General features: G+C 40.9%; 1 protein-coding gene across 2 annotated transcripts in view; it reads left to right on the top strand.

Annotated features, from left to right (window-relative positions):
* Positions 1 to 26,680, top strand: part of Cradd (CASP2 and RIPK1 domain containing adaptor with death domain) — a 180,191-nt gene that overhangs the window by 36,538 nt on the left and 116,973 nt on the right. The gene's annotated exons all lie outside the window — the stretch shown is intronic.

The raw sequence follows: 26,680 nt of genomic DNA on the forward strand, positions 1-26,680 counted from the left end.
GACAACCACAGCTACCCTTCCTTAAAAGGAAGTGTCTATAGGTTTATCTTTCCCGAATATTATCTAGTTGTGATCATATAGTATGCATCCTTTTCAAATTGCCATATTTCATCTGGCAAGAGGCATTTATGCTTTCCATGTGCTTTCATAACTTACCCCTTCATTTCTCTTTAGAGCTAAATACAACTCCACTGTCTGGATATATCATGGTTCATGTATTTTGGTTTCTTCCAAGTTTTGGCAGTTATAACATCTATATTTTTGTGATAATTGAAATTTATTTAGATAACATGTTTAGCTTAGTTTTATAAGGAACAGTCAAACGTTCTTACAAAGTGGCCATACTGGTTTGTATTTCCACTAGCAATGAATGAAAGTTTCTTCTGTCTACAGCCTTGCCAGTATTTGATGATGTTGGGGCTTATGACTTTGGTCATTCTGGTAAGTGTGAAGTAGCCTGTCATTGTGTTTCAATATGTAGTTCCCTCCCCCCACTTTCCCCTTTGAAACTCCACTCTCCAACATAGCCCCTCCCCCTCACAATCAGTCTCTCCTTTATTTTGATGTCATCATCTTTCCCTCCTATTATGATGGTCTTGTGTAGGTAGTGTCAGGCACTGTGAGGTCATGGATATCCAGGTCATTTTGTGTCTGGAAGAGCATGTTGTAAGGAGTCCTACCCTTCCTTTGACTCTTAAATTCTTTCTGCCATGTCTTCACAATAGACCCTGAGCCTTGGAAGATGTAATACAGATATTGCAGTGCTGAGCACTCCTCCGTCACTTCTCAGCAGACATTATACCCCTAGGACTCATGACTGCTCCTGTTGTAGGTTTTCAGTATCAGGGAATGTATTCCCTCCCATGGAGCTGGCCTCTGGTCCAATTAGAGAGTGGTTGGTTTCTCCTATAACAGACATACCACTGTTGTACCTGTTGGCTCATTTGGGCTGGCTGGCTGAATTTAAGGCTTGCAGTGTCCACTGCTGAGTATCTTCACTGGTGATTTCTTTCTTTCCCATTGAACTGCATGCAGCATAGCTTTTTCCAGCTTTCTGTCAGCTGGTCTACATGGAGGAGGGATTTAGCTCAGCTCTAGCATGATTTCTCAGTGACCTTGCAGCCCAAGTATGTGGAGTCTTCAGCAATAGGGTCTTACCATCTATTCCTGGTGGGAAACCAAGAGCCTCGGCAATGGCCTGTAACATTTGGGAGTATCAGTGACCTCCCTGGTCAACAACTCCCTGGAAGGTATCCCATCCCTGGCATGGAAAATTTTCTAGTAACAATCTATGGCTTCTGTGTGTTCCATTGACCAAAAAAGTAGGTTTCCAGATGACTTAATTATAACCTCTTAGATTTTGATTAGCCCTCCCTCCACCTTTCCTTTACTCAGTCTCTTCCCCTGACCTCACTTGGGCCTTTTCACCCCCATTAATCTGTTCTTCTATTTACATATATAAATACCATCCTATTAAGTTCCCCCTCCCTCCCTTTCTATTCCCTTTATATCCACTTTCTATCTTACTGCCCCCTACTACTGAGTTTTATTCCTACTTACATAGAAGTCCAATTATTTGTAGCTAGTATCCACATAAGAGAGAGAATATGTGTTATTTGGCTTTCTGGGCCTGGGTTATTTCACTAAGTATAATCCTTTCCAGATTCATCCATCTTTCTGCAAATTGCATAACTTCATTTTTCTTTACTACTGAGTAGAACTCCATTGTGTAAATGTGCCACATCTTCATTATCTACTCATCAGTTAAGGGACATCTAGGCTGGTTTCATTTCCTAGCTATTGTGAATAGAGTGGCAATAAATGTGGCTGAGTAAATATCTCTAAGGTAATGAGATGAGTCCTTAGTATATATGCCTAGGAGTGCTATAGCTGGATTGTATGGTAAATCTTATTTTTAGCTGTCTCAGGAACCTCCACACTGATTTTCATAATGGCTGCACCAGATTGCATTTCCACCAACAGTGTTGAAAAGTTCCTCTTTTTCCTCATCCTTGACACCATTTATTGTCATTTGTTTTCATGATGGTAGCCAATCTGAAAGGAGTGAGGTGGGATCTTAACGTAGTTTTAATCTGTATTTCCCTAATGGCTAGAGATGTAGAACATATTTGTAGATATTTATATGCCATGTTAAATGCCTTTTCTGTATCTAATGAGATGATCCTATGATTTTTGTCCTTCAGTCCATTTATAAAATATATTATATTTATCAATTTCCTTATGTTGAACCATCCTTTTATCTCTGGGATAAAGTGTACTTGGTCAGGTTGAATGATCTTTCTGATATATTCTTGTAGTCTGTTGGCCAATATTTTGTTGAAAATTTTGCATCTGTGTTCATGAGGGAGATTGGTCTGTCATTTTCTTTTTTTGTTCTATTTTTGTCTGATTTTGGTATCAGGGTGATGCTGGCTTCATAGAAGGAGTTTAGTAGGATTCCTTCCTTTTCTATTTTATGGAAAAGTTTGAGAAACACTGGTATTACTTCTTCCTAAAGGTCTGGAAAATTCAGTAGTGAATCCATATGGGCCTGGCCTTTTTTTTTACTTGGGATTTTTTTTTTTTTTTTTGAAGTAGAGTCTCACGATAGCTCAGGCTGACCTGGAATTCACCTCCTACCTCTGCCTCCTGAGAGCTGGAATTAAAGGCATGCACCACCCTGCCTGGCTTAGTTGGGAGATATTTTTTTAATAACTACTCATATATCCATACTTGTTATAGGTATATTTAAGTGGTTAATCTTATCATTATTTAATTTTTCTAGGTCATATAAACCAAGGAAATCAACCATTTCTTTCAGATTTTCAAACTTAGTGGAATATATGTTCTTATAGTACTTCCTTAAGATTTTTAAAAATTTCTCTGGTATCTCTTGAGGTTGTGCCTCTTTTATCTCTAATTTTATTAATTTGTGTCCCTTTTCTCTTTCTTTTGGTCAGATTTGCTAAGGGTTTATCAAACTTGTTTATCCTTTCAAAGAACCATCTGTTTCCTTGATTCTTTGTTTTTTTAAAAAAATTTCTATTTCATTACGTTCTGCCTTAATCTTTATTATTTCTTCTCATCTACTGATTTTTGGTTTGCCTTGTTATTTTTCCAAGGCCTTAAGGTAGAGCATTAAGTTGTTTACTTGTGACCTTTCTAATTTCTTAATATAGACACTTGAAGCTATAAATTTTCCTCTTAAGACTGCCTTCATTGTTTCTCAAAGATTTTGTTTAGTATGTTGTGTTCTCATTATTATTTGATTGTATGAATTTTTTGTTTTCCTTCTTGGTTTCTTCATTGACCCATTCATCATTTAGTAGTGGATTATTTAGTTTCCACAATTTTGTGTATGCTCCATAGCTTTTCTTGCTATTGATTTGTAGTTTGACCCCATTGTGATCAGATAGAGTGTAAAGAATTATTCAATTTTCCTGTATTTGTTAAGATTTGCTTTGTATCCTAATAAGTGGTTTATTTTAGAGAATGTTCCATGTGCTGCTGAAAACAATGTGTATTCTGCAGCATTTGGATGAAATGTCCTGTAGATATCTGTTAGGTCCATTTGTTCTATGACCTCAGTTAATCTGATGCATCTCTGTTTATTTTTTGCTGGGATAACCTGTAAATTGATGAAAGTGGAGTGTTGAAGTGTGCTTGTGACCTTAGTTCTAATAGCATTTGTTTGACGAAATTAATTAGCTTGTCTGATGAAATTAATTAGCTTGTGTGACCTGTGCTGTGACCTTAGTTCTAATAGCATTTGTTTGATGAAACTGGGAGCCCCCATGTGAGATGCATATAACTTTAGAATTGTAATGCCCTCCTGTTGGAGTATTCCTTTAATCAATATAATATGACCTTCCTTCTTTTTCCTAACTAATGTTGGTCTGAAATTTACCCTGTAAGATAGTAGGATAGCAACCCCTGTTTGTTTTCTAGGCCCATTTGTTTGAAACACCATTTTCCAATCTTTCTCCCTAAGATAGTGTCCATCCTTTGTAAAAAGTTAAGTTTCTTAGAGGCAACAAATTGAAGGGTCCTGCTTTTTCATCCATTCTGCAAACCTATGTCTTTTGTTTGGGTCATTGAGGCCATTGATATTAAGAGTTATTATTGAAAGGTGTATATTTATTTTTGTCATTTTTCTTGTTTTGTAGTTCTGGTTTTACCTTTGCTCTCTTGTGTTAACTAGTATTTGAGTATGTTTTTTTCCAGGTTCCTTATATGTGTGCTTTTCTTTCTCTTCAGCATGGAGGATCCTTTCAAATATTTTCTGTAGAGCTGGTTTCATTTTCAAATATATTTCTTTAGCCTGCTTTTGTTGTGGAATGTCCTTATTTCTCTGTTTATTTGAATACATACCTTTGCAGGATAAAGAAACCTTGATTGACAGTTGTTATCTTTCCGAACTTAGAATACATCATACCAAGCCCTCTGGCTTTTAAAGTTTGTGTTGAGTAATCTGCTGTGATCCTGATGGGCTTGCCTTTTTGTATGTGACTTAATTTTTCTCTCTAAGTGCTTTCAATATATTTTCTTTGGTTTTTATGTTTGATAGTTTAATTATAATATGGTGAGGAGAGGTTCTTTCCAGGTTTTGTCTATTTGGTGTTCTAAAGGATTCCTGTGTCTGCATTGGCATCTCTTTCCCAATTTGGGGGAAGTTTTCCTCTATGATTTTGTTGAAAAGGCCTACTATGCCTTTGGAGTGAAATTCTTCTCCTTCTACTATACCCTGAATTCTTATGTTTGATTTTTTCATAGTGTCCTGAATATTTTGAAATTCCCATTCATACCTTCCTATTAGTTTGTCTTTCCCTTTGTTGGACTGTATTAGATCTGTCACCTGGCCTTCCAGTTTAATTATTCTGTCCTTTCCTTGATCCATTCTACTGGTGAGATTTTCTACAAAGGTTTTTATTTGACTGACTGTATTTTTTTATTGCTAGTATTTCTGACTGGTTTTTCTTTATTATTTCTATTTTGTTATTCATGTCTTGTATTGACCTCCTTATTTCATTCAATTAATTTCCTGTTTCTTCCTTGATTCCCTCTTTGATTTCTTTGAGCATATTTATAATCCTTCCTTTGAAATCTTTCTCAAGCATTTCCTCTAAATCATTCACTGGAGGTCATTTCTGATGGATTTATATTTTTGGTAGATTTATATTGTCTTGATTTTTTTGTTTTTCTTGTATTATAATGTAGATATTTTTGCATCTTGGATTAATTTAATGCTTGGTTTTTCTAGTTAGCTGCAGTATTATTAGATGTATCATTCAATCTGATGCTATATATCTTCAGGGTAGCAGCTTAAGGTGCTCAGTGTGGCTCTTCATACTCTCAGAGTAACCACAAAAGTGACTGTAGGTGTTGAGTTTGCCTGCTATGAGAGCATTCAAGTAGGCTGAGTGGAACAAAATACAGGCAAATTCTAAAATTTAACTAAACAATGTACATATTCAATGAAAAACAGCACAGAGTATTTATGCAAGAGTAGGCATTATGACGGCCTGATCCTTTAGTAATGTCACAGTCCCTAAGGATGTGTGTTGTCCCACACCCTTAATCCTGACAACTGGGAGGCTGAGATTTCTGGTCTGTGGAGGGTTCCAAGGTCACCTTGTGACCAAGTGAGGCCCTTCCCCAATGAATGACAGAAGAGGTGACAAAGGCACTATAAATCAGGAAGCAAGAAATGACAAGCCCAAAATATAGCTTATTTAAGAATGGCAAATCCAGCCATCCATCAGATTTAACATATAATTTACCCTGACATGAAAGGTACAATTAGCACTTTTGATGCAAGGCAGGCTTATTTAGTGGTTATTGACCTGGTGTCACCCCAGTTACCTTTTGGGATGGCTTTGGTCTCAGTTATGCTGTGTGCCCAGTTGAGTCCCTCTTTACTGTGCTGTGGGCTCAGGGAGGCTGACTGGGTCTCTGGTTCGCTGCTCTGATTGCCTGTCCCGGGTACTGTGCAGGTGAGCTCCTTCCCCAGGTCTCTGGTGCTTTTTGGCACTTGCGCTGGTGGTGGAGGAGGCTGTGGATGGTGGCTCTCGTTCCCCCACTGGTCCTCAAGATTCTGTTCCTCAGAAGCCACTCCATTGGTCCCTGCCATCCTCCCCGTCACATTTCTTGAGTTTGGTGTGAGTGGAAAATCCCTTCTCCTGGCTTTTTCTGGGGCTCCGGCTGAGTCTTGCGGCTGTGGCCACACAAACCTGGTACTGCTGTTGCTGGAGCCACTTCTGCCGGCTTCCTGGTCTCTAGATTCTCTGGGTCTCCCCTACTTCTCTGCTATGGTTGATAATTTCTTATACATCTTCACTTTTTAAGTAGAAGAGTATATTTTGCTGGTTTGTTATTTTTTAACTCCCCTAGGCTGCTTTGGCATGGTTCCTACACCGCCATACTAACCGGAAGTCTGCTGAACGCCTTTTCATATGCTTACTTGACATCTGTATGTCTTCTTTAAGGATGTATCTGTACAGTTCTTTGACCCTTTAAATTTTTCTCTGATGTTTTTAACTTTACTGACAACTTCCATACATATAGACAATATACCATGATCATAATTTCCTCCCACTATCTACTCTTTCCTCCCACAAATCTTTCCTCTACTGAATCCCTTCTTCTTCCCACTTAGTCTCTCTTCTATTTTAATGTCATCATTTTCCCCCCTCCTGTTATGCAAGTCTTGTGTGGGTAGCATTAGCTACTGTGAGGTCATGAATACAAAGGCCACATTGTGTCTGGAAGACAGTATTGTAAGCACTCCTCCCCTTTCTTTGGCTTATTTGATTGATTGATTTATTTTATTGTTAAAATATTTTATTTATTATTTATTTGAGAGAGAGAGACAGAAAGAGAGAAAGAGGCAGATAGAAGGGGCAAGCGAGGGCCTCTAGCTACTGCAAACAAACTTTAGACACATGTGCCCCCTTGTGCATCTGGCTTATGTGGGTCCTGGGGAATTGAACTGGGGCCCTTAGGCTTTGCAGACAAATGCCTTAACTGCTAAGCCATTTCCCGGGCCCCTCCTTTGGCTTTTACATTCTTCTGCCACCTCTTCTGCAATAGTGCCTGAGCCTTGGAGTATGTGATAGAGATTTCTCACTTAGTACTGAGCACTCCACTGTCATTTCTTCTCAGCACTTTTATGAGGTTTTTCTTTGTTTGTTTTTGTTTTCTTTTTTTTGGTTTTTCAAGGTAGGGTTTCACTCTGGTCCAGGCTGATCTGGAATTAACTAGGTAGTCTCAGGGTGATCTCACAGTGATCCTCCTTCCTCTGCCTTCCAAGTGCTGGTATTAAAAATGTGTGGCACCACACCCGGCCACTTTTATGAGTTTTGAGTCACCCCAGTGGTCATTGCCAGTGAAAAGGGAAGCTTCTTTAACCAAAGGTAAGAGTAGCATTAATATATGGTTCTAAACATAAGTGTTTAGAAGGCAGTTTGGTGGACAAACGTTTAGCCATACAGCAGTAGTAGTTCCCCCCAAGGGCCTATGGCCTTTCCTTCCATAGGCTTTTTTTCTTTAAAGATTTATTTTTATTTTGTTATTAGAGACAGAGAGAGAGAGAGGGAGAGAAAGAGAGAGAGTGGGTATGCCAGGGCCTCCAGCCACTGCAAATGAACTCTAGATGCATGTGTCACCATGTGCATCTGGCTTACATGGGACTTGGAGAATTGAATCTGGGCCCTTAGGCTTTGCAGGCATGTGCCTTAACTGCTAAGCCCTCTCCAGCCCCATCCATAGGCTTTTGATTAGGTTTTCAGTACCTAGCAGGAATTCCTTGGGATTTGGTATCAAATCCAATCAGAGGGTAGTCAGCTTCCCTGCAACAGACATGCTTACCAGTGCACCAGCTGGTACATTTGGCCTGGCTGGCCAGCCAAAGTATCAGGGTCCACTGCTGGTTAAGACCATTGATGACCTCTCCCCCAACAGACCGCACAGCTTTTTCCAGTATCATGAGAGCTAGTCCACAGGGAGGAGGCTTCTAGCTCAGCTCCAGCTTGCTTTCTTAGTGACCTGCAGCCCCAGCTTGTGGAGTCTTCAGCAATGTAGTCTTATCATCTAGTTCTGGTGGGCAACCAAGAGCCTTCGCAATAGCCTATAATATTTTGGGGGCATCAGGGACCTCCTTGGCCAGCAACTCGCTGGAAGGTATCCCATTCCTTTTGGTCCAGTTTTTTTTAATAAATTTGCTTTCCTTTGCTGCGTGTGCTATAAACTTCACCCAAGGCATTTTTCGTCAAGGCTACAATGTTTTTGATCTTCAGTTTTTTTTCTTCCCTTTAGGCTTTCCATGTCTCATTGCCCATCTGCTCTTAAATGCTATCCATATCCTTAGCATATTAATCACCATTTTAAGTTCTTTGCTTGTAATTGTTTTTTTTTTAATATTTTTTTTGTTCATTTTTTATTTATTTATTTGAGAGCGACAGAGAAAGACAGATAGAGGGAGAGAGATAGAATGGGCGTGCCAGGGCTTCCAGCCACTGCAAACGAACTCCAGACGCGTGCGCCCCCTTGTGCATCTGGCTAACGTGGGACCTGGGGAACCGAGCCTTGAACCGGGGTCCTTAGGCTTCACCGGCAAGCGCTTAACCGCTAAGCCATCTCTCCATCTTGTAATTGTTTTTATATAGCTGGCCATGAGGACTGGGTAAGAGGAGCTGTAGTGCATAGTAATGCGCTGACAAGGCGTGGGGGAGGAGGCCAAGTGGTCTGTGGTCCTGTGATGAAGTCTCAGTGGCTTAGCCAGCCTGTGCCTGTGCATTGTGAACTTCAGTGTTCTAGTGAGAGGGTGACTAGCCTGCGTGTTTCCTCTCCCACAGGCCTCTTACGATACAAGCCCAGCAGGTTAAGCTCTGGTTAAGTAGTTTCTCCTGACCACAGATCTTATTAAGAACTCAGTGCTCTGGCATATTTACAATAGATCTTTTTCTTCTTTCTCACCCACTAGAAGCAAAAAGGAATTTTTGCCCTCATGGAGCTCTGCGTCAGTACGTTGTATTCTCTGTCTGCCTGTCTTCCCAGAGCCGGGGACAGCAGCGGCACACTCTGTGAGCTAATTCCTCTTCCAGATCCAAGAGTTGCTGTTTTTTTTATTTTATTTTATTTTTTTAGCCTTTTTGTTAGGATGGAGCATGGCTTCTGAGCTCCTTGTAGAATACGAAACCAGAAGTTTCTTGACCTTCTATGTTTTGCCATTGGAAATAAAGTGTAATATTTCTCAATATATTTTTATACTTAGCTATATATTTGATTTTTTTTTCAGGTTTTACTTTTTATTTTTGAGAACGCTTTTTGTTTGAAATCTAATTGATGGGGGTTACATCTCTAATCTGAAAAGTCGTACATGTATGCCATGACTGTGAAATATAAAGAACTACAATTTGCTTTTGTTTTTTTTTCTCCCTCATTGTTTTCTGTGATAAATTTTTCCAAATAGGATCCTAGTTTTGGTACCAAGAGGGATCAAGTGGCAATTTTGTAAATTGTAGAATCTGAGGTTAAACTGATGAACAAGATGAAAGACTTCACAGGAATTAAAAGAAAGGAACGGAAAAGACATAGATGAAACTTTCATCTTTGGCATTTGCCCATTTCAGCTCACAGATAACACAAGAAGCAGGAACCTTGGAATGGCCCTCCTTTATGTTCCACTCATGGATAATTACCAACTATACGAGGGTTTGAAAGGTCCTTTTTATTTTTGTGATTGCACCTTTCAGCACTAACTCTTATTATCCTGTAATGCAATTTGCCTCATTTATGATGCTCAAATGGGAAACGTTGGAGCTTGTGTAATTGCTGGTGTTTTCACTTGTTTTGCTGATGAACAAGCAGGGTTCAAGACAGGTGAATTCTTTGCAATTTGCTTTTGAATAACTGCGCTACCTACCTCTACCCCAAATCTCTTCAGCAAGCCCCAGTGACTGTGCTTAGGCTGTCTTCCTCCACTCCTAGCTTCTTGTGCAGTCTCTGCAAAGGGCTGTTGAGATGCAGAATCATTCCACAGTTAATTTGAAGCTGATGAGGAGTAAACAGTACATTTAGCCAGTGAACCTCTGAGCTTTGCAGGTCTGTTTATTTGGGTACAAGAATCTGTCACCATCCAGGAGACACAGAGCAGACCTGCATGTATTCATTTTGTTACCATCTCCCATGTGAAATGGGACCAATTTCCTCCAGGTACATAATGTTCCTGAGTAAAAATATGTGATAGCACTGGGTGAGCTTTAAGGACTCTGGAGCCGGCCTGGCACTGTTGTCTCTTCCTGAGGCTATGTGAGCAGACTTGGTAATCAATTCCAACATAAATTGCAATATAATTATTATCTGCAGAGTTTGATAAAATAGTTTTAAAGCTCAGAAAAATATTGCCTTAGACTACTGAAGAGTGAAAAATGGAAATATTTTAGCATCAGATATTAAAACATTAAGGCTGGGGAGATGGCTCAGCAGTTAAAGGCTCTTGCTTTTCTAAAATTTTTCTTTGGTTTATTTTTATTTATTTATTTGAGAGTGACAGACAGAGAGAGAAAGAGGCAGAGAGAGAGAGAGAGAGAAAGAATGGTCATGGCAGGGCTTCCAGCCACTGCAAACGAACTCCAGATGTGTGTACCCCCTTGTGCATCTGGCTAACATGGGTCCTGGGGAATTGAGCCTCGAACCAGGGTCCTTAGGTTTCACAGGCAAGCGCTTAGCTACTAAGCCATCTCTCCAGCCCAATGCTCTTGCTTTTAAAGTCTGACAGATTGGGGTTTGATTCCCTAGTACCCAGATGTACAAAGTGGCACATTCAATTGGAGTTCACTTACAATGGCAAGAGGCTCTGGTACATCCATTCTCTCTCTGTGAATATAAAAATAACAGAAATTTAAAAATATTAATATCAAAACATTAGATAATAAAGAATATAACAAAACAAAATGGTGTGCCAACTAAGAAATTGGAAGCCAGTGTGATCTGGCTGTCAAAACATGAGCAAGATTCTATTAAAAAAATATAAACTTCATGAGCATAGATTTAAAAATCTTTATCAAATATTAGCAAATGGGCTGGATGTGGTGGTGCATGCCTTTAATCCCAGCACTTGGGAGGCAGAGATAGGAGGATCACTGTGAGTTTGAGACCAACCTGAAACTATAGAGTGAATTCCAGGTCAGCATGGGCTAGTGAGAGACTCTACCTCAAAAATCCAGAAATAAAAATTTAAAAAATTAGCAAGTGGAATCTAGTAAAATGGAGAGAGATATATCATTACTATATTAGTTATTTTTGTTGTTGTTGTTACTGCGACAAAATGCGTAACAAAAGCAATTTAAGGAAGAAAGGATTTATTTTGGCTCATAGCTTGAAAGTACAATCTTTTTTGGCAGGGGAAACCATGATAGCAGAAGTGTGGGGTGGCTGCTCACCTTGCGTCCTCAGTCAGGGAGCAGATAGCCACCCACGCTGCTGGTTGCTGATGCTGAGCTTGCTGTCTTCCTTTCATTCACTCTGGGGCACAGCCCATGAAAGAATGCCATCCATATTTACAGTGGGGTTTCCCCTATTAACACAATCTAGAAATCTCCTCACAAACATGTCTAGAGTTTGTCTCCTACGTGAGTCTAGATTCTGTCAAATTGACAATCAATATTAACCATCACAATTACTAAGTGGGACTTGTCTCTAAAATGAAGATTGGTTTAGCATTTGAAAGTCAATGTGATTTACCATGTAGACAGAATAAAAAGGAAAATAGACTGGTATGGCCACAATCGAGGTCTCAAAGCAGGCTTAAGTATGTCTGGCAACCTAGTAAAGGAATATAATCCCTCTTTTGAAACATTGGAGCCAGCTATGTTTCAAAACTCAGGATATTTAGCAATATCTCATACTCAATTGCATGTGTATTTCTACAGCCAAACACTAACAGCGACACTACATGGGATAGAGACCAGAAATAGATTCCCATTAGCTCAGGTTAAAGCTTGTGAATTTTATCCAGATGTAGTGGTGCATACATTTAGCCCTGGCACTCAGGAGGCAGAGACAGGATGATTGGTGTGAGTTTGAGGCTGGCCTGGGACTGTAAAATGAGTGCTAGGTTAGCTTGGGATAGAGTGAGACCACCACCTTGAATAAAACAAACAAACTGCCCCCTCAAACCAAACTTATGAATTTTAACACCAGAAACACCAGTTTCAGAAAACAAATCACTTTATTTAATTTTATTTAATTTCATAATTTCTGATTAAGACTAATTAACATTTTATTGATAAGTGGCATTTTAATTTTTTTTCATTTTGAAGAATTCCTAAAATGTCTTAGGATTAAATAATAACCATTTAGGAAGGAAATAATAAAGTTAACTCCCTACATAATAACAATACTATTTAAATACAAAAGTAAAAACTCTATAAAAGTAGTACTATAAAATTTTAAAGCTATCTTATGTCATGTGGTACTGAAGACATTTAAGTATGACACCATTAGCAAAAAATAAGAAATGTTAATAAGATTTAACTATATGGAAGTTAATGTCTATATAATCAAGCATGACAAGGAAGGCAAAAAAAAAAATGTCAGTATGCACAAATTGCTGGGTACATATACAGCAGCCAAAGGTTATTATCCATAATTTATAAGGGATGCTTACAGATTAATATATTACATGAATTGTTTAGCACAAAAATGGAACATGAACGCAAAAGGGCAATTTGCCAGAGAAACAGAATGGCAGACATCTACCATTACTACTAAGGAGAATAGAGCAGAACCCCTCCACCCCCGAGGGAGAGCAGCAGCAAGAGCAATAAAGCTTTTGTTTTTGGTTTTCAATGTAGGGTTTCGTTCTAGCCCAGGCTGATCTGGAATTCACTAGGTAGTCTCAGGATGACTTTGAACTCACAGCAATCCTCCTACCTCTGCCTCTCAAGTGCTGGGATTAAAAGCATGTACCACCACACCTGGCTTTGGTTTTTATATTTATTTATTTGATAAGAAGAGAGGAAGAGAGAGATAGAAAGAACAAGAGAGAATGGGCATGCCAGGACCTCCAGCCACTGCAAATGAACTCCAGATGCATGCACCATCCTTTACATCTGGCTTATATGGGTCCTGAGGAATTGAACCTTGATCCTTTGGCTTTGTAGGCAAGTGCCTTAACTGCTAAGCCATCTCTTCAGTCCATATACACATATATTTTTAATTACTTTATTTATTTAATAGAGAGAGAGAGAGAGAGAGAGAGAGAGAGAGAGAATGGGTGCACTAAGGCCTCTAGCCACTGCAGAGAAACTCCAGACATATGCACTACCCTGTCATCTGGCTCATATGGGTCCTGGAGAGTTGAACCTGGGTCCTTTGGCTTTGCAGGCAAGTGCCTTAACAGTTAAGCCATCACTCTAGCCCTATACATATATTTTATTTCTTTGAGAATAATTGATTCCAGCATAAACTCATTTTTTTCTAAGAACTACCAGGCTTCTTTTAAAAAAAATTTTTCTGTATTTGCAAACACACACACACACACACACACAGAGAGAGAGAGAGAGAGAGAGAGAGAGAGAGGGAGAGAGGAGTGCAAAAGAGTGTGTGTGGAGGGAGAATGGGCATGCAAGGACCTCCAGCCCCCACAAACAAACTTCAGATGCATGTACCATTTTGTGCATCTTGTATGCAGGTCCTGGGGAATTGACCCAGAGTTGTAAGGCTTTTTAGGCAAGTGCCTTGACTGCTAAACCATCTCTCCAGCCTTTTTATTTATTTTTATTTTTTTTATTTTAGTTTTTCAAGGTAGAGTCTCACTGTAGCCCAGGCTGACTTGGAATTCACTATGTAGCCTCAGGGTGGCCTCGAACTCATAGTGATCCTCCTACCTCTGCCTCCCGAGTGCTGGGATTAAAGCCATGTGCCACCATGCCCGGCCCTCCAACCCTTTTAAAAATCTTAGTTAGCCAAATCCAGTGAAATTTGCATTGAAGAACTGGAGGTGGTGGTGCACACCTATAACCTTGAGAGGCTGGAGCAGGCAAACTGCCGTGAGTTCAAGGCTGTCCTGGTCTACATAGTGAATTTCAAATAGTCTGGTCTATCCAGAATATGATCCTGTCTCAAAGAACAATATGAAACAAAACCCAAGAAACAAAAACCAAAAACCAAAGCAAACAAAAACCCCACTTGTGTTGCGTCATTTCTTGATGGAAATGTAATACCTACTCATGTCTGCCCAATCAGTAGATCGGCATGGTCAGGATTTCTTTGGACTTATACCTTCTTAATTTAAGAATGAAATGCTTCATATTATCTTGACAGATTAGCTGAGGAGACCTGCCTAAGGAATCTTCTGATTTAGAAAGTGATTTTTTTTTCCCCCTCTGATAGGGAGACAGTTGCAGTGGGAACATCTTTCAAAGTTTCACATAACCTGAATTTATTGTCAAAGCATTTGGGCTTCGTGTTGTACACTTGAAATTCTAGTACTCAGGCAGTAGAGGCAGGAGGATTGTGGCAAGTTTGAGGCCAGTTTGTTCTGTATAGTGAGTTCCACGCCAGCCAGGGCTTTATAGTGAGACTTGTTCTCAAAACTAATAAATAAACAATTTATTATGAAACAGTGAGCTGTTGTATTCTACAAGGCCTATGAGCAGTTTGCATAGTGACTGAACACCATCCTGACTGTGCCGAGAACATTGTCTAATCATGATAAGAACTATGAACCATTTTTTTATTCTATTTTTTTTATTAACAACTTCCATGATTATAAAAATACCCCATGGTGATACCCTCCCTCCCCCCACCATCCACCTTTTTGAGACAAGGTCTCTCATTGGCCTGGCGCTCATCAATTTAGGGTAGACTGCTTGGCTAACATGTTAGCTTCCCCAGCTCTGGGATTACAGAAGCACACCACCACACTTTGCATGTGGGTACTGGAGTAAAAAACTTCCGTACCCATGGTTGTAACACAAGTACTTTAGTTGACTGAGCTATCTTCCTAACCCATAAGAACTATGAACTATTAACTCACATATATTATGGTAGTATCTCTGAAGATTTGGATACAAAGATAGGAATTCCATTTGGTTGAACTGGTAGATTTAGAAATAGATTGCTTATTAAATGGAAAAGGAAAACACAAGTAGGGAAAATGCAGGTTTTTAGATAGTTCTAAAGGCCATTTGGGAAAACAGAACAAGGGGACAGTTGCAGAGAAAATGGTTAGTAATGGGCTTTTAGTGTCTTAATGCAGTACTTCGAGTTATCTTTAAAATGTTTTATTGACCATGTCCTCTGTTTTGACATTCTGTCTGGAAGGCATACACATTACATTGGTAGTGTCTGAACAGTGAACTGAACTCTTGTGTAGTGGGTAGGAGGTGCAGTTTGGAGTCAGACAGAGCTGGATTAAAGTCAGGCTTCATCACTTCAGTAGTTTTTAAGCTTTGGTAAGTTTGAGTCTCTCTGAGCATCAATGTCTTCATTGCGAAGTACCAAATTTATGAAGTTGCTAAGATTAACTGAGTTATTTTTTGCAATGAACTTAACAGTACCAGATACATTAAATGCCCAATAAATGATTCTTCTTGTATGCATTCCAGTCTCTTTTGAAAGACTTTACCATCATATATGGTGTAAAGAATGTGTGATAAACTGGGCGTGGTGGCACACGCCTTTTATCCCAGCACTCGGGAAGCGGAGGTAGGAGGATCGCTGTAAATTCGAGGCCACCCTGATGCTACATAGTGAATTCCAGGTCAGTCTGAGCTAGAGTGAAACCGTACCTCGAAAAACTAAAAAAAAAAAAAAAAAAAAGTGTGATATATTGTTTATTTTATTTTTATTTTTAATTTTTTGGTTTTCTGAGGTAGGGTCTCACTCTAGCCCTGGGATTAAAGGTGTGCGCTACCACGCTTGGCTCTATTGCTTAATAGACCTTGATTTCAACCCTGGCTCTTCCTCTTAACAATCCTTAATCTTGAACAAGTCATTTCTACCTTGAGCCTCAATTTTCTTCTCCATGAAATGGTGTCATTGAGCCTTATCTCATCACAGCTTGCCAGGATTAGAGGAAATAGGAATTCACTATGTAGTCTCAGGGTGGCCTCGAACTCACAGCGATCTTCCTACCTCTGCCTCCCAAGTGCTGGGATTAAAGGTGTGTGTCTCCATGCCCAGCTTTTCTTTGCTTTTTACCTTTAGTTTTCATTCCTTAAGAAATTGGTTATACATAGAGTGTAATATAAGAGGAGTTAAGGAAGATATATAATAAAGATTTCTTGTAAGCCTACACTAAGTATACACATCAATGAGCTCCTAGTGATAGATGGTGTTAGTAGGAGTCAGTGTCTTCCTTGGGCCTGGCTGTTGGGTGCTTGTCGAAGACTGCTGTTCTCTCTGGAAGAAGAAGCATGAAGGCCAGTTGTTTCTTAGTAAACAATTTCCTCACTCACTGACTTCTCTGAAGAATCCATGTCACGACAGGCCTCTGACTGTGCTTGGCAGCTGAGCAGCTAGCCTTCTGCAATGGCATTGGAGGTTCTTGGGGTGCTTCTTGGCTAGCAAGCATTTGAGATGGCATGCTGTCAAGCTCTCCTGGGGAGGCTGCCCTGCAGGGCAGACTTTTTTAATGCTCTGAACATATTACTTTATCTTGCCACTGTATAGTGCATAACGTGATTCATCCATGTGTCTGCCCTCCTTCCTTCCTCCTGTCCACCTGTGATCCACACATCTTCCCTTCAGTCCCTCCTCTAAGTGCTATATACAGCAGTGAACAAAGTAGGTAGTGCCTGTCCTCAACGAGCTTATGTTTTAGTGAAGCATTCATACTTCAAAAAAAATTTTTTTGAGCCGGGCGTGGTGGCACACGCCTTTAATCCCAGCACTCGGGAGGCAGAGGTAGGAGGAGCACCAAGAGTTTGAGGCCACCCTGAGACTACATAGTTAATTCCAGGTCAGCCTGGACCAGAGTGAGACCCTACCTTTGAAAAACCAAAAAAAAAAAATTTTTTTTTCTTTCTTTTTGTATTTGAGACAGAAAGAGGCAGAAAAGGAAGGAAAGGAGGAGGGAGGGAAGGAAAGAGAGAGAGAGAGAGAATGGGTGCACCAGGGCCTCCAGCCATTGCAAGTGAATTCCAGATGCATATGCATGTGCCCCTTGTGCACCTGGTTTATGTGGGCACTGGGAAATCGAACCTGGGTCCTTGGGCTTCCCAGACAAATGCCTTAACTGCTAAGCCATCTCTCCAGCCCCATTCATGCTTTTTTAAAACAAGTGTGAATTTGAATTTGGGGTGTTTTCCTTTGATAAAAGAGGAAAGTGAGATATTTTGAGATTAAATAACCTACCCTGGATTGTAGTATTATGAACAGAACCCATTATTTTTCACTGTTATTTTAACACTTTTCATCTGTGGCGGTGTTTTGTTTTGTTGTTGTTTTTGGTTTTTCAAGGTAGGGTTTCACTCTAGCCCAGGCTGATCTGGAATTCACTATGTAGTCTCAGGCTGGCCTCGAACTCACAATGATCTTCCTACCACTACATCCCGAGTGCTGGGATTAAAGGTGTGTGCCACATGCCTGGCACAATGTTTATTCTGAATATTCTTTCTATCCCTGAAGCAGTTCACACTGTTCTTAATACTTAATCAGATAGTCAAGGGGAGCTGAAAGAATATTATATGAATTAAGCACAGCTAATGGAATCTTTTTGTTTTGCTTCATGCGTGTGTGTGTGTGTGTGTGGTGTAGGTATGTGTATTCATCAGAGTGTGACCACACATGTGTGTGCATGTGGAGGCCAGAGGTCAGCACCACGTATCTTCTTCTAGAGCTCTCCACCTTATCTCTTGAGACAGGGTCTGTTTTGAGCCCAGAGTTCACTGATTTGGCTAGACTAGTTAGCCAAAATGCCCAGGGGTTTTTTCTGCCTCTGCCTCCTGTGCTGGGATTACAGATGTGCACTGCTGTGCCTGGCTTTTACCTGGGTACTGGGGACCCAGACTCAGATTTTTATGTGTATGTGGCAGGCATTCTAACCACTGTGCATTCTCCTGAATACCTACTATAACCTTTGGATATTTTCTCACTTCCTTCAGCAAAAAAAAAAAAAAAAAAAAGTCTATGGCTATGATATACTCATTGAGATTGAATTAATTTAAAAGAATGAGCCATACTTTGTCCTTTACTAATTTACATCTAATGGTTATAATCTTCAAGTCATCTGAGGGTAGTCTGTTCTATGAAATACTGCCTCTCTTAGTGACAAATACCACCACAAAAAGTGGTACCAATGCATTGTCACCTTTCTCCACTGAAAGGTGGTTTCTTTTGGAAAGTGGACTCCCAGAAGATCAACACAGAAAAATGGAGGTGACTTGGCCTTGGCCCCCACCCCGACTGTCTGGGACTGAAGTGGCGCCTCGGATACCGTGTATGTATAAGTCACCGCGATGCCTGTTTCACGGCCCTCAGCAGCCAGGGGACTGGGTCGTGGTTTACAGTTCTAAGAACGAGGCAGGAATGCTGTGTTAGCACTTGCATGCTTTTTATGGAATGGAGAATGTTGTTCAGGGAATTTAGGCAGCTGGAACCTGCCGCATTAGCAATTTGGACTGAGGCAGAATTTGGGGGTGAGAAAATATAGCTCATTATGTAAACCTGTCTGGGTACTGAGGGAGCTGGGAGGGGAGATGAGCATTCAGAAGGCAAGCAGGAGTTTCCTAACAGCTCCCTCTCTGTTCATTTTGACTGTGAGAGCTACGTTTCACTAGGCTGACCACGTGGCCTCCTTTGAAAAGGGCAGTCATGTTCTTGGGCTGCTCCTGAGCTGTTAGTTGGAGCAGAACCACAGCGCTGCTCAGCTTTTGCAGGGTTGGAGGAAAAAGGCCTGGCTGGAGAATGAAGGTGGGGTGTGGGTGGGGAAGAGAGAGGAGGGACCAAAAATGCCAGACTGGGTGACCAAAGACCCAAAGAAGGCCCAGTGGCCTCAGGCTTGCCTGGAACTCTGCCTTAGGAAGCCTGTTCCCATCTGGGGAATTCTTTCTTCCCTGACATGGGCTTGCCAACCTCTTGTTTAAATTCCTAACCAAGAGTGCCAACCCACTTGATTGTGAAGTATATCAGCAACACTTGGCACTGAGGACCCTTGGGAGAACACACCAGGACGTACATGTCCTTACTGTGAAGGGAGCAGTTTGAGGCCTCGCATTTGCCTCCCCTCCCCTCCCATGCACAGACTAATCTAAAGTGGGTGTTACCCTAACCCGGGCTTACTCCTTCTTGTGCATAAAGCATCTGTATCGTGTTCCGTCAGCATAAGCAATGGCAATCTTCCTTCTTTGCAGAAAATCACATAAGATAACAGGGGCCAGATTCAATAGGATAAGAAATCATGAGTAAGTCAGAGTCTAGCTTTAAAAGAAGAGAGAGCTAGGAAGAGAGGGAGGGAGGGAGGTAAACAGAAAGGAGAGGTAGGGTGGGGGAGGAAGAGGTAGGATCATCTGGTTGCTTTTGAAATGTGTCTTAAGGAGAAAGCATCACTTAGGTTACTGGTGGTTTCTTTCATCATCCTAATTTTCATGAGTGAATTGTGACTTTGAAATAACAGAGGAGATTTGAGGCATATATTCCCATGTGAATACTCATATGCATACAAGTACATATCACTAGCCTGGCAACAAATTACATAGGAATCTGCCTAAAGACACACTTGAGCTGAACTTTCCTGATTGGCCTTGGCAGTGGTCAGGCCTAGTCAGAGGTGGAGCATGAAGAATCCTTCTGGACGTCTGTGTCCCATTGCCAAACAACGGCAGAGGAGTTGTGAGTAGTGTGGTTAATGTAGTCTCTCTTTCAAAATGCCTGTATCTTGTTTACTTACAATATATTTGAGGTTGGTACCCATTCATCTTAACAGGATACATTGAAAGTATATACATGCATTATTTAGGTTTTATGAAATTATTTTCCTTTTAGAATAGGCTCAGTTTGCCTGGATGGCTGATATTTAGATTCTCTTATTGGCACTAGATAATTTCTTCTTTTAAAAGGGCTATTAAGATTAAATATCATATGAATCTGTTCAGAAAGACATAATCAAAAGCATTGAAGTGTCATAACTTCTTCTATCTTGGTTCTCTGAATAATTGCAATATGATTGAATTTTAAATATTTTAACTATTTGAGAGAGAGAAAGAGGTGGGGGGGTTGCACCAGGGCCTCTAGCCACTGCACACAAACTCCAGACGCATGTGCCCCCTTGTGCATCTGACTTATGTGGGTCCTGGAGAGTTGAACCCAGATCCTTTGGCTTTGCAGGCAAATGCCTTAACTGCTAAGCCATCTCTCCAGCCCCGAATTTTAAAAATTCAAAAAGACAAATAACAATAAAACTCATTCTTGAAATGGGGAAAAGAAAGATCTTAGTAGTCATTGTCATCTTAGAAATTTTAAAAAAGATATTTATTAAAGAAACCCAAGCATGTGTTTTGAATTAATGCAGAGGCCAGTGTTTTCTAGGAAGAACAGCAATGATCTTCGTGGAGATACCTGATTTTAACTTGCTTTTGATCTATTATAAATATATCTTTCCTTTCTCACTGCCATCGCTTCTTTAATTAGAAGAGGCTTTCGTTAGTATTTGAATCATTTATGTAGACTCACTTAACTTTTTTTTTTTAGTAAAGGTTTACTAAAGCCTCTTTTAGCATAAAGTGCAAATGTTTTCATTTTAGGAAACAAGTCATAAACTAATATTTCACTTGGGGAGTTTGGTCAAAGATACAACACTATATAGAAGGAAAATATATTTAACTAATATTGTATACATTTTCTACAGCAAGGTGCATGGATTTGGATTAGGAGCCTTAATGACTACTATCTATTTAGAAATTATTTTTTTAATAGAAAACAAAAAATAATATCTCCCAAGGCAGACTAGGTACTTTCTAGATATTTAACTTTGTAGTTGAAATTATATACTGAAGTGGAATAATTCAAATAACTGTTTTTCAATATTTAAATAATTTTCTTAAAAAAAATCAGTGAAATGTAATAAATGGATGAGATATTGACTGGCTATGTGAAAGAAATTCTGTGGGTTTTATGTTATTGATATTTTTCTATGATATTAAGATTATTAAAAAAAACATTTTTAAAGGAATTGTTAAATTTATTAATTTTCCACAATGGTGTGGTTTGCCAAAATTTTTCTTTGTTTTTTTTGGGGAGGAAGGGGGTTCGAGATAGGGTCTTACCCTAGCTCAGGTTGACCTGGAATTCACTGAGTAGTCTCAGGATGGCCTTGAATTCACAACAGTCCTTCTATCTCTGCCTTCCAAGTGCCGAGATTAAAGGTGTGTGCCACCATGGCTGGCAAAAAGTTTTTTTTTTTCTTTTTTAAATTAAAAAATATTTGTAAAGAGCCTGAGTGAATTTACTTTTTCTTGTCATCACTTTTGTTATTGTAGTATATGAAAGTAAAATAGACCCTGTTCTTAGAATATGATATATTTCTATAAAAGCCATGTTTTTGAAAGAGAATCCACGGCGAAGAAGTAGGAGGCACATTTGATCACTGTCATTTTGTTTTAAAGTGGTGACTATCATTGTCTCCTTAGTTCTTTTAACTTGTTATAGGAGTTTAGTTACTTTTTTGTATAATTACAGTTCTTGCCTGATAACTAGAAATAAATATTTGTGACTAAAAAGTGCATATGCTTGGTAATTTTTCCTGTATAGAATGTTACCTGCTCAAAACTGCTTGACTTTCAGTTTTGAAACAGCTCTGAAGTTTTGGTGAGCCCGGCAAGGCTTCTGGCTTTCTCCTCGGCCCGCCAGCCAATAACTTTTTGCAGCATTTTCCTTTGCTTTCTTATAAACACTTGAAAAATCCTCCTTCCTTTTCCCTTTCGACCAGCCATTAAGCTAGAAAGCTGGTATGAAATTACCCTTTCAGTCTTTCATCCGTCAAGAAGAATGATAGATTTTGTGTATCCCCTGTGAACTGTTAAAGCAGAAACACTTAGGGTAGCTCGTCTCTTGCCTTATGACAGAAAATGAATTTGTCCAGCTGCATAGTTTTGAAATGAGCTCTGCTGTTCTTATGCTTAGGCAAAGAGACTTAGTTTGATTGTTGTTCAGAGGATCTTGTTATCTACTTCTTTCCCAGGTGGAGCTCCAGGTTTCTAGTAAGCAGAAAATCTTTTCAGGGCTACAGATTGTCTGATTTACTAGAAAGCAAGATATATGTTTAAAAAGTACCCAAGAAGTCTGAGGCCCTCTGTAATGATTGTTAACAGAGCAAAAACAAGTTAAAATGTCAAGGAAGGTATAACTACAGTAAAAACTTTTATTTTCTTCTGCAAAATCCTCATGTCTCATAGGAACCTTTGGATCTTATTCTCAGCTGCCGAAGGATTGGGATAGGAAAGATGGCATGAGAATGGAATATGCCTTGGTGCTGAGGTGTGTGTTGTTGTCCATCCCAGCTGGAAGTTACAGACTGTGTAGTGTGGAATTAATTTGTAGATGGGGATTTGTGGAGTTGAGACCTAGGAGTTTAATTAAATATCAGAAGCGTTTGCGCTTCTGTTGTGACTCCATGGAAATGCTGCTAGCTTTATTCGGCTGGGCTGTCGTGCTCTGGTAAAGGTAGGTAGATGTAGGAATCAAACAGGCATTTGCTTCTTAGTAAAACAAGGGGACGAGTCGTCTTTCTTCCAGGCTTTTCCCAGGCGAGAGTCTCTGCGCTGAACTAATGCTCCACCTTTCTCTGCTCTGCATCTGGACTTAGCTATCTGTTGTGCAAAGTTCTGTGAACGCTGACAGCTCAGTCTTGGGTCCTTTGCTGGTATCAACAGCCCTAAGGCGCTCTTCTTACCACCTTGGGAAGAAAATTCTTCGTAAAAGATGGCACAGGGCTTTCCTGTTCGCCCCAGAGTTGCATCTGGCCGAGAGGGGTAATCCAATCTATTTTAATGCAAAGATTTTCCGAGAAGGCAGGAAACCTTCAAGGGGAAGGCATTCAGGCATCTGCTGTTTCGTTTCCAGATCCCTTGTGTTAATTTAATGTTTCTAGGGAACCGGGCCCTGGCGTTTTTCTCGGAATCCCTTCTCTAGGAACTGGGGAGCGCGGTGGCGCTGTGCGCGCGGCAGATAAGGCCCGGCTGGTCGGGCGCGTCGGGCTGCTCTGCGCTGCGCTGCGCGGCCACCGCCACGGCCACCGCCACGGCCACCGCCACGGCCACCGCCACGGCCACGGCCACGGCCACGGCCACGGCCACGGCCACCGCCACGGCCACCGCCACGGCCACCGCCACCGCCACCGCCACGGCCAGGGGGGGGGGCGCAGACCTGGCGGGCTCGCGGCGTCCCTGGCCCACGGCGCCCAAGACACGCCCCGAGCGCTTGTTTACACGCACCCACTTTGGCCCTGAGGGGAAGGTCGTTGGGTAGTGATCTGAGCGTCCTCACCCCACCCAAAACTGGGAAGCAAAACTCAACCCGAACGTGAGCGAAGCCTGAATCTTGTATAGGCACTTGCATCCATCTGTGTTCGGGCAAGTGGCTTTGTGGCTGCAGAGGTTCAGGCAACTTGGCAAGCGCAGGTTGCGGGGAAATTTTCCTGTCTGTAATGAGCCTTTTTGTTTCCCAGGGGCCGTGGTTGCTGGTGGTCCAGGTGTTCCAGCCTGTGCAGATGGGCAACAGGTTGTGAGTCAGGGTCTTCCCAGTAGGGCGCAGCAGGCCCTGCCCGGTCCATTCTCTTCTCCCTGCCTCCCGCCCTCCCTTCCTGCCTCCCTCCCTCCGCAGACCCTCAGCACCTGGGAAAGGCAAAGCTTGCCCTTATAAAACAGATTCCTTGTAGTGTCGCATGTTACTCCTGTTTAGATACTGCAGCGCTAATGAATGATGCTGCTGTGAGATTAGCCCTGGCTACCTAATGTTAAAACTTGATGAGTTCACTGGGGCCTTCAAACAATAGAAACTATTAGGACCCTGATAATGCCAGTGCTCTCTGTTACTAAGTTCGCTGAAGTATGGAGCTGGATGAGACTGCAGAAGTCAATTTTTCTTTTAAATTCTAGCCTTCTTTTTAGTTTGTGACTGCTATCCCAGGTAACCAGTTCCATTACCAGAGTGCTCAAATTTTAGTGACAGTGGGGCATAAAAGAGAACGTTCTCTACTGTTCGTGTTTAGGTTCCAAATCCTTTATGATGCATTAAGCTAATTTTGAATTATTTAGACACAGTTGCCTGGCTTTTAGGTTTCTGTTTTAGAGATTTTTCTTTTATTTATTAGACAGAGAGAGAGAGAGAGAGAGAGAGAGAGAGAGAGAGAGATAGAGAGAGAGGGAGGGAGAATATGGGTGTTTCAGGGCCTCTACTCACTGCAAATGAACTCCAGACGCATGTGCCACCTTGTGCTTACATGGGTACTAGGGAATTGAATCTGGGTCCTTAGGCTTTGCAAGCAAGCACCTTAACCACTAAGCCATCTCTTTGGTCCTGAATACTTTATTTTATTTAATTTTTTATTTCACCCATCTTGATCTGTTAAGGTAGGTAGTTTTTGGTTTCCATGTAATTAACACTGTTGAAGTCATTAAATAAAGATAAATGAGTTTTACAGATTCTTAAGGGCTTACTGTTTCCCACTTTACCCTTTGAATTAGTTGCTACAATAAGTTCCCTCAAAAGTTATTGGCTTGCAGCAATATGCACTTATTTTCTGACTCTCTGGGTGGGCCAGGGGTTGGGGGAGCATATGGCTTCTCCTCTTCTCTGCCAAGGGCCTCACAAAGCCAGAGTCAAGGTAGCCTTAGGCCTGGAACTTTCTTATCTGTGGGGTTCTGGGAAAGAATCTACTTCGGTTGGTCCCTTGGTTGGATTTAGTTTCCTGAGGGTGTTGGCAAGGGGCTCCTATATTCGTGCTAGCTGTTAGTGGGGGTCTTCTGAAGGCAGCCTGCCTCTGTCTGCACATCCAGCAGTAGCGTGTGGAATTAGCATCATGCCTTCCCTTTCTGCTTTTCTTTTGTGCTTTCAAAGGACGCAGTGATTATACTGTGTTCACTTGGACATTTCATCCCAATTTCTTTAGTCAACTGATTAGTAACCTTAATTACAACTGCAAAGTCTCTTCATAACAGTTTCTAGTTAAGAGTTTCATTAAATAACCTGGGAGTGGGATATTTATTTTTATTTTTTAGGTGTATGTTGGGGGCAATTTGAAATACCACTTATCACACACCTCTAGATGCAGTTTTCCTGTGACAAAGGCCATAATTCATCACTTTAAAATGATTTTAAGGGCTGGAGAGATGGCGCAGCGGTTAAGCGCTTGCCTGTGAAGCCTAAGGACCCCGGTTCGAGGGTCGGTTCCCCAGATCCCACGTTAGCCAGATGCACGAGGGGGCGCACGTGTCTGGAGTTTGTTTGCAGAGGCTGGAAGCCCTGGTGCGCCCATTCTCTCTTTCTCCCTCTACCTGTCTTTCTCTCTGTGTCTGTCGCTCTCAAATAAATAAATTAAAAAAAATGATTTTAAGCTTTTAAAAAATATTTTATTCTTATTTATTCATTTGAAAGAAAGGAATTAGAGAAATAGGCAGGTAGAGAGAGAGAGAGAGAGAATGGGCATGCTAGGGCCTCCAGTCACTGCAAAGGAGCTCCAGATGTGTGTACCCCTTGTGCATCTGGCTTACATGGGTCCTGGGGAATTGAACCTAGGTCCTTTGGCTTTGCAGGCAAGTGCCTTACTGCTATCCTATCTCTCCAGCCCCGATTTTAAGCATTTTAATGATTAACATTTTGCAAGATAAAATGTAAAACCATAGGTCACACTAAATATTGCCTATAAATAATGTTTAGCATGTTATAATAATTATCCACCAAAAAACACTTGTTTTTTTGTTTCATTTTCTTTCTTTCTGGGGCAAGGCTTACTGTGTAGCCTAAGCTGGTCTTGAGGTCAAGATCCTCCTGTTTCAGCCTTCTGGTGCTGGGACTGTAGATGTGCGTTACTACATCCAGCATGCTGTTTCTTACAGTCTTCTGCCTTGCAGAACCTTCCCCAAGCTGTTGTTTAGATTTTTTTTTTGTTATTATTTATTTATTTATTTGAGAGCGACAGACACAGAGAGAAAGACAGATAGAGGGAGAGAGAGAGAATGGGCGCGCCAGGGCTTCCAGCCTCTGCAAACGAACTCCAGACGCGTGCGCCCCCTTGTGCATCTGGCTAACGTGGGACCTGGGGAATGGAGCCTCAAACAGGGGTCCTTAGGCTTCACAGGCAAGCGCTTAACCGCTAAGCCATCTCTCCAGCCCTGTTGTTTAGATTTTAATGACATAATAGAACAGTGTCAGGTAGAAGTCAGTTTATAGCACCAAAGATATGAAAACATATGTATACATATGCATATAATAACAATAATTGTGTTTTAAAAAGAGTGCTTTTTATCTGCACGGATTTCAGAATTTTTGATGTTTTCAAGTATAATTCTACTTGAGTCCCTTTTTGGATGAGAAACAAAATCTCCTGACCTCACTGCCAGTTAATGATGTCTGGAAGGAACTTGCCGCTGCCTAGTTGTGGGCCATAAGTAAACTCCCTCTTCTTGTAGAACTGCATGGATTTTATCTTACTGGGGGAGAGAGAGAAGAGGCTTGCTTA

Source organism: Jaculus jaculus, chromosome 6 (genome assembly GCF_020740685.1).
Source record: "Jaculus jaculus isolate mJacJac1 chromosome 6, mJacJac1.mat.Y.cur, whole genome shotgun sequence".
Taxonomy (NCBI): Eukaryota; Metazoa; Chordata; class Mammalia; order Rodentia; family Dipodidae; genus Jaculus; species Jaculus jaculus.